At 32.1% G+C, this 14,870-nt stretch overlaps 1 protein-coding gene across 1 annotated transcript in view; it reads right to left on the bottom strand.

The window, feature by feature from the left end:
* The window catches only part of cu (NADP/NADPH phosphatase nocturnin), a 76,373-nt gene extending 68,399 nt beyond the window's left edge, over positions 1 to 7,974 (bottom strand). The window contains exon 1 of the mRNA XM_088224375.1: positions 7,782 to 7,974. The gene's annotated coding sequence lies outside the window, so the exon portion shown is untranslated. The remainder of the gene's footprint in view (positions 1 to 7,781) is intronic.
* Between the last annotated feature and the right edge of the window lie 6,896 nt (positions 7,975 to 14,870).

Here is a 14,870-nt window from a genome sequence, read left to right on the forward strand (position 1 = left end):
TTAAAACACATTTCTGTGGTAAAATCAATATGTAAAAAGATTTTATTTGTTTGTGTTTAGTATTTTTCTTAGGAAAACTAATCATTAATTATTATACTCTTAATTGCATCATCATCATTCCTTTTCCGCACCTAATGGTGCATAGGTATACCAATTGCAGAGTATCTTGATCATTTTTCGCTACACCAAGATAAGATGATCAGTCTTACGCTTAAGGTGCCAATCAAGGGAAACCTTGAAATATTCCAGTGTAAAAACAGCATTTTAAATATTTCATGTCGACCATGTCGGGAATGGAACCCGAGACCTCTTGCATAGTAAGCAAATATTACACTACGAGGCAGACAAACATTTTAAAATGATAAAATAATGAAGTTGTATCATGAATAACATAAGATATCTTTTATTATTATTATTATGGATAACTAATTTATAAAGCGCTGAGATACGTGAATACTGATTTAAATTTGCACAATGGAAAACTAATATAGCCCATCCCAGATCATAATTAACCAAGGCCCTATGAGCTGATCAACTGAGACACGTAGGGGCGATTTAATAAAGCTATAAGGACAGATTTATTAAGGCCCACAGTGATGACTACTAGCACATAATAGTTGGCGATAGCTGACTCTCATTATTTTAAATTACAGATTCTTTGCTATTCAATGTCAATCGTTTACTTATCGAACTTTTTTCTTAGATATTTAATATATTATATGCGTAAATTGTGTGTGGTTTTAGTAGCATTATTCTGAGTGACAGATTCATCTTTTTTACATTTAGATTACTCCGATCAGCAAAAAAGGAAGAGGCTTAAAAGGGCCAACATTTTAGAGTGTCCGAGATCCTAATCAATCAACTGAGGCCCGCAGGGCCGATAAAATGAAGCCCGAAGGACCGAATTCCCTACTGACTACGACTGTTACGTGCTAGTATTAATATATTACTACAACAGAGAATTATTTTTTTTATGGAAGGCAATATAGAAGTCTAGAAATTTACAGGTCTTGTGACTTGCTATTTGCCGGTTTAATAGGCCACTTTACACACTGTGTAACATTTACTATTTCGCCAATGTTTGAACATCTATTTTCCTTCAATTCTTCTATATTCCCTTCTTTCAATAAAATTACGTACGTCACAGCGTGGTATACACTACCTAAGTGATTCTTCCGAAATGTGTTCCAGGGATTATCGATATATCCTAGTCTAGTGAGGCTATATTAAATAAAAATTCTGCTTAGAGTACCCCTGTTAAATTGAAAGCATAAACGAAACGAAAAAGGCGGGAAAATAAAACATATCTACGTAGGTACTGAATATTAAAAACAGATAAAATAACATATGTCCCGATCGTGTCGCATGGTAAACTCTAGTCAAGATCTGAATTTTTTCGGTGTAAGCCTGGCCTGAAAAATGCTTAAATGTGATATTTAGATGGGATGTTTAAAGTACTTGTAGTAGTTCTGGCTAAATTTTAAAAATACCTCGTCAAAATTTATATTTTTTTCTAGGGCTCAATATCCTTTGTTTTTTTTATTTTTATCTTGTAAGTTAGTGGGAAAAAGTCTCAAAGATCATTCAATTACTGAAAACAATCATCGTTCAAATAGGTATTTAACGTATTTGTAAATATGGTACGACCTAATTTTTGGTTTATCGTAATGCTCAAATGTTTTTCTAAGTATCAATATCTCGGTTTTTTTAAAAATAAGTTTTGTTGGGTCATTACATCGTATAAACTGTCGCCATTTTAAGGGTGTAAAAATCCTATACAAATCTTCATACGAAAAAGCCAGATTACGAATGTCGATTTATTCACGTTTCACTCGCCGAGGACGGTGGACGTCTCTGATACTGAGTCCACGGAACTTTTTTCAAACAAAAAAATATGGTATTTTTATATACATATACAACAAATCGCACAATGGGGAATCATAGAAACATAATTAAGAAAAGCAGAAGCAAGCAACTTCTTTCCATCTCTAGTAGAAACAGGTATGTAATTTATTTAATAATATAGAATATAAAATATTGCAATTCCTAGGTTTACGGGCCTTCTTTTTCTATCGGACTTTCATCGTATTAAGATGCGATATTATGCAGAAATGTACACGTCGCGTGTTATGTAAAATACATATTAATTGCACTGCAACTATTGTGAAAAAAGTACAGATAAATATCTTTTTATGTAAATATAATTATTTATCTTTATGTGGAATAATGAGATATATTGTACCAATTTGGACAAATATAAGCCAATGTTGTATTGTTATCAAACCAAATCATCGAAAGAGTTGAAAGTTTCAAATATCTAAAATAATGTGTTATGGAAAATGGGAGTTTTCAAAAAAGCTGGGATTGTGACAATGAAAGTTGTCTGGAGATCTGATATTCACTCAGTAAAAATCGAATGCTGCCTATATAACGCCTGCATAACACCCATTATTCAGCTCTATGGATGTGAATCGTGGCGCCTCACTAGTATCAAAAACAGCAAAATACTTCATTTTTAGAATATATGTCAAATAATTATTTTGCCGCGGTTCGACTTTGTAGTGGGTGAGGAAATAAAATAACGGACACAGCAAACTCCAGTGACAACTGTTATCAAACGGAGTCGATTGTCAGAGTTTATATATATTAACTACGGGATGCCAACCTGACTTGGAGGACGCACAGGAGCTAGTAGCTGACAGCCATGTCTAAAAGCTCTTTGTGGACACCATATGCTTAAAATAGGGAGCGGATATGGAATGATTGCGTAAATACTTTTATCTTGTGTTTCGTTATACGCAATTTCTTTTTTAAAAATTTGATAGCAAAGTAATATTTTATATGTAACTAGTATTGGAGTAACGTTTCTAATATATGCATATTTTCTTTGATCAAAATGATTTAATTTTTATTCTGCCTGTTGTAATAGCAGATAAAATTACCGAGTAAATTAAATACGAAATGTATATGTGGACATAAGTATTTTGTTTATTTTTAAAAAGCCTACTGTACACATAAAAATACATAAGAAAAATAAAGGCTTACGGCAATTGCAAGTAATTTCGATGACGAGAAAGTTTTATTTGAAACTAGACTCTGCAGATAAATTATTGCAAGAAGACTTTTTAAACCTGCAAAAATGGTCCCATGATGCAGGTTTAATAATTAACTCAAAGAAAACCAAACTTATGCACATAAGATCACCGAACTATAAAACTCACACAACACCGTCAATTTTATCACATAACTATACGTGTATCCATAGTGATATTATGCAAACGTGCATGTAAGAAAATATTGAGCAGTATGTTTATTAATGTTTAACTATAAATTGTAGTTTTAAATGGGATGTACATATTAGAAAATTGTTTAAGCGATTAAGAGCAATAAGTAATCGAATGCACATATTAAAATATTATGTCCCAGTTAATACTTTACGATTATTTATTTATCTCTCTCTGAATCAATTATACTAAACGCTTTAACTTCCTGAGGGTTATCAAGTGGAACTAAGATTCATTTTATTCAAACTTTGCAAAATTCTATGATCAAATTGCTTCTACATAAAGATGTATACCGCCAGAGACACAATATTTTAATATCATTGATGTATAAATTTGTAAAAAAAATATCTGTTAGGGCTGTACTTTGATACAAATTAATTTGTCAGCATGCGTCGCACTCCGAGTATAAACACAAGTTGGTACATGATTGCAACACCAGGGCTGGTATTCCGAACGCGTTTACAGCGCGCTATAATGCGTATTTAGTACGTAAAAACGCGCTATACCGCGCTATAATTTCGTTTGGAATACCAGCCCAGGTTTACTAGTATTGCAATAAATATGGCAAAAGGACACTGAAATACAGTATACCTAAAATATTTAACATGTTACCAAACAATATTAAAAATACTGAGTTAAATACAGGAGTGAGACGTTTGCTCAAATTATGGTTATTAGAAAAAAGTTTTTTGTATTAGTGATACGAGTAGTTTTTAATTTTTCATAATGAATTATGTAATGTTTTTCAAGAAAAATTATTGTTAATGTAAGTTAAGTATAAATAATCTATGTAATTTATAAGAACCTACTGACAATGTATGCAACTCAGCAGAATTTAATACTATTTTGTAAATATTTTTGAAAAATAAATTTAAAAAATGATACTAAGCTTTTTTTGGAATTCGGTCAGCACCTCAATTAAGCAATTACCATTAAGTTGGAATTACCGTGTTGATTATGCATGTAATATTCTTAGTATTTTAAAAAAAAAAATTTTAGTAATGGTACGTGAATGCATTCATAAAATCGAACTTTAGTGCATTTGTATAAATTGATTCTTGAATAAATAATTTTTTATTCCTTTTCCTTTTGACGGGTTTTAATTAATTGTTGATTTTACTAATTGAATTGTTTTATGTACTTCTGATACATAAAAAAACTCATAATATATATTTTTAAAGATTCTCGTCATTATTTGGGGTAACAATGATCGAGATAGTTTATTGAGTACATATTTATTCTATAAAGTTCTATAAAAAAATATTCTGTAAAAATAGTATTCTATTGTATACTTCATCATTTCGATAATCACTAAGATTATCTCCTACTACTTCTTATAATTTAGAGTCTCTACGATCCGACAAAATATTTTTATAATATATGGGAACGTCAAGGTGCTATTCTTGTGGCATAAATAACATTTTTAATTATATTTGCCAGCATAATTTTGGAACACTTAGATACAAAAGATTTTCTCCCCTGATTATTGTTGCTAAGTGTTCCAGAATTATACAGGCAAAAATAATAAAAAATGAGATTTTGTCATAATAGTAACGCCCGGACGTTCCCATACCTAAAGCCAGATTTTTAAAAATCGTGTAAGCTAATGAGTGAAAATAAATATGTATTGGTACTTTTAGTGAATCAAAATTAAATACTATATCCATAACATTTTACTAAGTAACATCATTAAAATATTACAACAGAGATGAAGAACATTTAAGAGAAGGTAATATAGAAGTCTAGGCATCTACAGGGCTTATGACCTGTCAATGGAAGGAATATAGATGTTCAAATATAGGCAGAATGGTGAATGTTACACAGTGTGTAAAGTGGCCACTTAAACCAGCCATTGACAGGTCATAAGCCCTGTAGATGCCTAGACTTCTATATTACTTTCTCTTAAATGTTCTTCATCTCTATTGTAATATTTTAATATAAACAGCTCCCCAGGGAGTTGAATCCAGTCCTTGTCTACAAAAATTTGGACAAACTCAAAATAGTTTTGATAAATTACCTGGTCCATGAAGAAGTATAGAAATTGAAATAATAATATTTTCAGGCGTTGCCTAGTATGTAGGTGAAATAATTCAATTAGATGAATCTCACCCGCATAAATAAAGGTTTCAGCTCTTTAACTTCACAAACATCAACAGATAAAAGAATTAAAGGAAAATAGATGTTCATATATGGGCAGAATGGTGAATGTTACACAGTGTTTAAAGTGGCCACTTAAACCAGCCATTGACAGGTCATAAGCCCTGTAGATGCCTAGACTTCTATATTACCTTCTCTTAAATGTTCTTCATCTCTGTTGTAATATTTTAATATTAACAGCTCCCCAGGGAGTTGAATCCAGTCCTTGTCTACAAAAATTTGGACAAACTCAAAATATTTTTAAGTAACATCAGACTACGCCAATGTTTTTAATACGAACCGCCCGGATATTGATTATAAAGTAAAAAATATTTTTTTTATTTCACAGGCATCAACGAATCCAGTATCAACAGAACCAATAATCGAAAAAACATTACTATTCCTTGGTCTTTACTTTAGAACTCTGCATGCCCATTACTATGTTCCCTGCCTCGCGACATAATCTGCCATTGCCATTTCAATTTATCAATACGGTCTATTATATCGACAACTTTAGTCCAGCATCTGATTCCTTCATTTTCGATCTTATCTTTCAGACTTATGTTATAAATACAGTTCTGATTAGTGAAATAGAACAAAAATCCTGCTCGGCTTGACCCGATGGCTACTCTTAGGGAAGATTCCGAAAAGGGAAATCGAGGGGACTGCCTTGTATGGTTAAAGTCCTGGGTTCGATTCTATGAAGGGTCAAAATATAGAATTTGTTTAACTTAAATATGTCACTGTAACCTTAAGCGTAAGACTGATCATCTTTCCTTCCTGTAATATATTATCTCGACATACTCTTGAGTTTTATTTAACAATGCATTTTTTGTATGCTCCACTGGGATTTTTCATTTGTTTATTTGTACATGAATTGTTTTCTTCAAATAAATAATTATCAAATATTTATCGTGTTTTTTAGATGATTAATTATCTTCTTTGAAAAATAATCTGGTTTCTTTTTTGAAAAACGATCCGATTTAGTCTTTGAAAAATAATCAGACTTATCTGGTGAATGATAACTGTTATTTTTTTCTGTACATTTTTTGGCTGTCTCAGAAAATAGGTAAATTACCCTAGTTAGATCAGTTAGTCAGCTAAAGCAAATTTGTATAAATGTGTAATTTTGTGTATATAATATAATACTAAATAAAATCAAAATAAATACAACCACTTAAGCTACCTCAGGCCATTCTTTGTATCGTAGGTTAGAGTGAGATGGATATATGACGAACGAACGAACTTACGTAACGAAATTATGACAGAATAAGCCTTCTGTTTTTTTTGCGTGAATAATAGTAACACAGGTTAACAAAATATGCGTTTTTTTTCATTGTATAAAAAAAACCCCTTGTAAATGATAATATTTTTTTTACATTATTATTATTTAATAACTCTAAATAAAGCGACGTTTTCTTATTTTTGTTTCATTCCCGCAAAAGTGTCAATTGAATATATAAATTCATCCATCTCTATTAATGTGTGTTTTCTTGGAATTGGTAACCGCAATTCTTTATATACCTGTGTTAGTATATCGTAAAATGAATCATGTAAATGAATTAAGTATTTATATGAAAAATGCGTTGGTAATTAAAAATATCTATGTGCTTAAATAGAAATAGGATGTTGTAGTATAGGAAAATTGAAAACGGGTCAATTTTTAACTGAAACGTTGTATGATTTTATTTTTAAAAATAAACACTTTTTTTGTAATTAAACGTGATAACTCTATAAAGAACGAGCATATAATCTAAGTTTCGAAGGTATAAGTATTTAAATGATTAGGGTAATCCAATTTCATTCTGAGTTAGGAATAATTCATTTGCCCAGAAAGTATCTATGTGACCCTCGGTGCCACGTGAAACAGTGTGTGTTCAAAAATTGCTATTGTATGCGTTAGTAGTCGAACCATTTAGACGAATATTTTTTTCCCAAGCGCGGGTGATGTGCCCTTAAATCACCAAGATAGACCAGATCTTGTCTTGGGGTAGTAATTATTATTTAATTTTTTGTCCTAGCTTTAATTTTCTTTATTTGTATTTTATTTTAACTGTACCTGTATGTATTATAATGATAAGTATTTGCCATTTTTTTAATAGACTAAGTCCGTTAATAAAAAAATAATAAGGTGTTTTAATTTTAATTGTCCGTCATTGGTTTGACTACATAAAAAGGAAATATCCTGCTTCAAATTTCTAGCATAAATAAATGCAAGACGCGAGAATAATAGTAAAAATACACGTTTCTTTAAAAAAAAAACACAAATAAAATGAACGCTGGGAAAAATACGAGAGTTAAGCAAATATTAAAAACAAATAAAATATTGCAAATGTGTAAGTAATTGAGAATGAATCTTACCTGTTGGATTCAACAGCCGATCAGCGCTAAATGTTTTTTTCTTGCACTTATATTTTATTTAAAACAATGTTATTAAATCAGTATTATGATAGTTATTTTAAGTCACGTTCGGTCAAAGATTAAGCACAGATTTTACGCGTTTCACGAGATTAGCGGAGTAGCTTGTCAATAGGTAAGAGTAAAGACATCAACTGTTTGCCAACGGCCGATCGCTAGGCACCAAAGCCCCTTGACATAGGCCTTCGCGCGGCCTTGTGGACGTGACGCCTGCACAGGGTGGAACAAGGGTCATTTCCGCCGGAACCCGGAAACAGACGTTGGAATAAACATGATTTTATTTGTCGACGTTTTTATATCCCAATACGCAAAAGACATCAATTCGGATGTAATTAACTGCATAGTATGCACTGCATACTATGCAGTATTATAAGCATCGCCGTGCAAACAGTCAATATTAAACCGTATTTTTGTCGTTTATTTTTTAGCTAAAAAAGATTAAATGTTTCGCAATATTTTGATAAAATAAATACGCGTTGAGGAAGCGAGGTCTGTATGCAAAGACGGATTGACATGGCGTTGTATCCTCTCTGCCTACCCCTACGGGGAAGCAGTGTGACGATTTGTTTGTTTGTTTGAGTGTGATTACACAACACAAAAAATAATTACTGAACAAAAATAGTTATCAATATTTGATTATTATTATTATTTATAAAACTACCATTGTGAGAACCGTATTTTACAGAAGAATACGGGCCTTATTATATTATAAAATATTGCTAATTTAGTGACTAAAAAGCTATTTTACTTAGAAGAACGTTTTTTACAATAAACTACCAATGGTATAATAAAATAAATATAAAACGACTTTGTTTTTAACAACTTATTTTTTCTGACGACCGGTTTCAAATCTACTCAAGCTTCTTCATCAAGGTATAATTAACTAATGAATTCTATCATATGTTATTTCAACGGTGATTACTAAATATTACATCGAACCAATGCAACAAATAAGTCCAATGGTATAACTACCGGCATTACATCTCTGATGATGTCACATGAGTGTATACAAAACTTAATATACCTCACTTATTAAAAAAAATAATGAAGTCATGTTACCATATTCGGTCTAAATTATATGATTATTTTTCGAAAAAAAATATCGAAAACAGATTATTCAACAGAATATAAATAAACATATTTGATTTGATTATTTTTAAATACCTGTATTTCAAAATATCTTGTCTTTTGCTTAATGTAACAAAACGTTATGGCACCAATTGCTGGGGAATTTTTAGCACAATCTTTAAGTACATTTAACATTGGATTTAGTACATTATGAGACCATACAAAATTTTATTTTAGAATTTGTCTCACAAATTTAAGAATTTTGTATTATTTAATATCAACTGGTGTAAAATTAAAAAGGTTACATAAAATTATTTTGAGTTTATGAATATGAAAACCGATTCGCAGCAGAAACAAATCTAAAGAAATTATGAAAATCTTAGCTCCAATCTGTATGTTAAAAGGTTCGGCAGTGGCAGAGAAATTTGATGAATAGGTGTTTGACATTGTTTTGCTGTCAGTCTCTCGCAGATGCTTCCCCGATATTGTGCAAAAAAGACAACTGCATGTCGGACTGATTATGCCCAACTAAAACCGACAGATTCAAGGTTTGTCCCGTTTCCCGCACCCAAAAACTGAACAAATTTTGTTTGTTTTTTTGAGAAAGAGTATCATTGCTCTTTCGCCATAAGCCAGGGAAAACAAACCGGAATACGTTTTTTTGAAAAAAAGTCAGACCGCGTTTCCTTTTAAAATGAATGTTACACTTGAAAAGCCAGTCATAAGTACGAGTACTTAAATTATCAGTTTTTTACTGTCTTTTTTATGATTTTCAATCGTTATTTTTTATATTTAATGCCTGTGTAATACAGTTCGAGTAAAATGGAACCAAAATCCTGAACCTATGATTTTGGCACGATGACTACTCTCGGAAAAAAATCCTAAAAAGGGAAATCGATTCGAGAAACGTCTGCCTCTTAGTGTAGTGGTCGATGTATTCACCCACCATGTTTGAAGTCCCGGGTTCGATTCCTGGAAAAATTGACACGATATATATCGTATATTTGTTTTTGAAGACGGTTTTACGCCGAACTATTTATTCCACTGTCTCTGAAGCGTAATACTGATCACTATACCTTCATGTAACGAATGATCAAGACACGCTGCATTTGATTTAACATTGCAGTGCCCTATGTACCTCCGGTTGTGGATAAGGGTTTGATGATAATGATGATTATTTGGGTAGGTACACAGTTTTTAGTATAAATTTTATTAAATAAATTATGTAAGCATTGTTTATACTGTATGATTAGATGCAATACAATAATACTATTTTATATTTTTTCTTTATTCATCATATACCTTAATTCAATTAAAGATAACAAAACGATGAAAGCAAATACAAATCTAAATCAAAACCGACATAAAAATCCAATGAGGAACTTCAGCCCTACAGGAAATTTAATACAAAAATGTTTTCTTGCGCACGGTAAAAATTAAAGCATTAAATTGTACTGCAAAGTTTCTTGAAAATGTACGGAAAAGATAATAAAAAATAATTTATTGAAAACGCGCTACTTTGATTGGCACTGGTTCATATGAACCAACCAATGGTGTGCTGAGAAGGATATCCGGTTGGCTTGCCGTAACGAACCAATGGGAATAACTAACAGAGAACAACCTCTGACGTCACACGTGGAGTTATTTCAGAAATACAAAACTTCAAAAAATCATAGCACTGATAATACGATATGTAAAAAAAATACAAAATTTGCTTAGTTTAATAGTAACCAATAATTTAACAATTAATTTAAGTTGACAAATATTTTTTTGAAAAAAAAAACACTGAACTTCCTGAATTAATTTATGATAACGCATTTTTTTTAAAAACTATTTTCGGCAGTAATTTTATCGGTTAATAAATTTTTTTCGACGATAATATTAAATCATCGAGTCCATGTGGAGAGATTTTATGCGCAGCGATCCAAGTCAAAATGAAGACAATTCTTATCTTATTCATCGTTTTGCTCATGCTGCTCCATAAAGTCTCCGGAGATGGTAGAAGCCACTATGTGTATGATGCCTCAATTTCTCAAAAGTTTGGTAACGTGTGTTGTAATAGGTGTTAACATAAGTCTGTCCGTTATTTTCCAAATGAAGAGAACAAGAGTACACACCAAAAAAAATGGGTAATAATTTATAGCGTCTTCACTGTACACTGCACAAATATCGCGAGCAGCTTTAGCAGTTTTATTCCCGATGTCGTCAATGCTCATTTTTGTCTAATTGACATTCCATTCGGAAGGTTTGTAATCAAATAAAGTAATATTTCGACTTCCCCGAATTTACCTAAATGAACGTTTTGTATCTAAGCTGATGGCTCAAAGCCCCAGAAGTTCGTTCGTTTCTCATATATATCTATCTCACTCTAACGTACTGAAAATCGTATTTCACTCTCGTTCCCCTACATACGATACGAATGATTTTACGAAACGAAGTAGTTACAGAATAAGGGTTCAGACGATCTTGATGGATCAGACCACAGGTATATATCTATTCAGTGGATCAGATTCATTCGCTGGTAAGAAAAATAATTTTCGAGTATACAGGGTGTTCTTTGAAACCCTGTCACATCCGAAACCACGATGATCAGTATGAGCAAGAAGACATATTGGCACATTAAAATACGTTTTTAGAACGACTAAAATCGTAAAAAATAAAATATGGAAAAAAAACTAATGGTTGCTTACTTCCGCAGGGGAGAAACGAGAAGAGGGGAGTCTGAACCGCACGGCCGCGCCCTCCTTGCTCCTCCCCTGCAGAAGTAAGCAACCATTTGTTTTCTTTTAATATATATATTTTTAAATTTTCTTCGTTCTATTTTTTTTTTTAATATGCTAATATGTCTTCTTGCCTATACTGATCATCGTGGTTTTGGATGTGACAGGGCTTAAAGAACACCCTGTATACGTTACGCCCGGAGAATTTTAATATCAACAATTGCAAATCTAGTCTGATTTCATTTTCCGACAAGAAATATAATTCTCAAATTTAATTTGCTGTCTGCATCTGTCATGAGGTACGCATTCCGCGCTGGTCGTATGATCATTGAACTACTCAGCAAGTACCTGAAAATGCCTAGACTCGTCCCAATTATCTGTTTAGAGATTTCACGTTACCGAGTGCACGTACACGTAGGTAGGTACACCAGGTACCACCGTTACTTGTTCTGCATGAATATTTCCTTGAAAATTCAAACAACGAACATTGATAATAAAACAAATAGAGCCGTGAAAAATTGCAGAACGGTATTATTTCATTTCAGGAGTTTCGGATTCGAGCCGCGTAACAAAATTTCGCAAAATTCAGTTAATTGTGTAGTGTTTGTTAAAAATGGGTTCCGCTAGAGACAGTGCAGCGTCTTCGGAATGCGAAGCCCCCGTAGACGTAGAGCTGGACAGTCCCAATCAAGATTGCGCCGCGATGCCAACAATTGTAATCAGCAGAAGACGACCGAAGACGCTTCCGAAGGTCGTCGGAGCGCGGAGAAGGAGGTCGAGGTCGCGGAGGTCCAGGTCGAGGAGGAGAAGGCGGTCCCGAAGAACCCGTCGGCGTAGGAGAGCTATGTTTCCCGACGATAACATTTAAAAATTTTCAATGTGCCCATTTTATTAAGTGCTTAGTGTTTGCGCTGTTAAAATTGTATTTTTTCGGGGTCTAAGTAATACGTGAAGTAGTGATTCCATGTTAAATTTGGATGTGTTTTATTAACTTTTTAGATTTGCCAATCAAATTTTTGTGTTCCGTTTACGATCCGCGGCGAACAAAAAAAAATATCTCCCGCTTCATACAAGTAGAGTAAGACACCAAATACTAGGCACCTAGATTTGTTTTGTTTTTTCTCCCGACAAAATCCGTGACTTGAAAAATGCAAAATAGTGACTTTATTACCTACTAAATACATATTGTTATATTGATGTTTTTTATACATATTTCTTGATGTAACTTAATTTAGATAAAAGTATAAATATAATTATCAATTATCAAGTTTAGTTTCACTTTTATTTAGAGCGCTTTCGCCAAAGAAGGCATCTTCAAGGTTGTTAAATTGTTTAAGACATTTTTTTATTTTTTTATTTGGAAGTTCAACAATGATACATAAAATACATGCAATTTTTAAGTAAGCATTACTAACCTTCTTTATACATATCCTCAATTATAGAACTCCACCATCTTTCATAAATTATATAAAATAAGTGTGTTAAATCAATTTAAGTTATAATATAGATTAAGTTTAGTGAAAGATAAGAATAAAGATTGAGTTAAAGAAATAAAATTAAGTTAAACATAAGAAACTACTAATTTTTTATATTTTTTTTTAAAGAAAAGAGGAGAAAATTTTGAACCTATATATTTGTTACAAGATTTAAGTATAAGAAGATCACAAGTATTTTACTAAGGTACAGATTACATAAATATTATTACAACTGGTTCGCAAAAATGTTTGGTTTAAGAAAGTTCTGGAATGTTTTATACCGAAATTGGGATTAAGCCCTAGTAATATTTTTTATAATTTTTATTTAAAAGGTAAAGAAAGAACATATGGAAGAAGTAACAGTGCGAAATATACTTTTTATCAGATTAACTAAGCACAATTCCTTGATTTTATGATGCGAAGTTTACATATTTTTAAGGAACACACATAAATATTATATTATTACACAATATTATTTTTGGTATGTATATATATTTACATATTTATACACACACAATTCTGGGTTTTTTATCCCAAGGGGGAGTAGGTATATTATTATTTATATCACTACAGAGATGGGTAGAATTTTTGTTTCAAGATTATGGATATTCGAGCGTTTACAGGGCTTATAACCTGTCATAGGTTGGGTTCAAGTGGCCACTTTTATGTAGAATTCTACAACATTCCCCATTCCGCTTATTAGTGAATATCCATATCGGTGACATTTTTGGTTTTAGTATATATGTCATGAAACAGGGAAAGCTTTCGCTAGCGCGTTTGGAGCGCCATCTATGTATTTGAATGGGGAATGTTGTAGAAGTCTACATAAAAGTGGCCACTTGAACCCAACCTATGACAGGTCATAAGCCCTGTAAACGCTCGAATATCCAAAATCTTGAAACAAAAATTCTACCCATCTCTGTAGTGATATAAATAATATTATATTATTGTTTCCGAACTGAAAAAAATACTATTTCGATAATATTTTTTTGTGGATTATTTTTCTTTTAAATAAATAAAATAACAAGTATGATATTTGAGACTCGAACAAACTAATGTTAAAATATCTAGAGAGAAAACGCTTGACATGTAAATCGAATACAACAAAATTAAATTTAATTTAAGGCTCAAGTAAAGGAGAGTTCGTAAATTCTAATTGTTGGTCTATTACTAAAGCTGTAAGTTTTTGTTGGCCTCGTGGTGTCGCGGTCAGCGCATTTGCCTGCCATGGAATAGGTCTCGGATTTGATTCCCAGTATGGTTGACATGAAATATTTATTTAGAAATATTTTTTTTTACATTAGAATATTTTATAGCCCCTGGACTGGCACCTGAACCGTGGGACTAATCATCTTACCTTCATGTGACAAAAATGATCAAGATATGCTGCGATTGGTGTACCAATGCAGTGCTCTATGCATCATTGGGTGCGAAAAGGGAATGATGATGATGATGTTAGTTTTATCCTATTTATTTCCGTATGTTTCAAGTTTATTCAACTTTTTCCCCTTGTTTTCAAAATGTAATAATTTGACATTATTTTCAATGTCAAAAGTGTTGATTAGATTTATTGTTTTTTTTTATTTATCGTTTTAAACCTATAGGAGGCAATAAGTTCTTTTCACCATTACCTTTCACAAGTAATGGTGCATAGGGCACTGAATTGGTACACCAATCGCAGCGTATCTGAATCATTTTTGTTAAATGAAGGTAAGGTGATCAGTCTTACGCTTCTGGTACCAGTCTAGGGACTATGAAATATTCTAGGG

This window comes from Micrasema longulum, unplaced genomic scaffold (assembly GCF_059751315.1).
Source record: "Micrasema longulum isolate JH-2025_06_02 unplaced genomic scaffold, ASM5975131v1 h1tg000281l, whole genome shotgun sequence".
NCBI lineage: Eukaryota > Metazoa > Arthropoda > Insecta > Trichoptera > Brachycentridae > Micrasema > Micrasema longulum.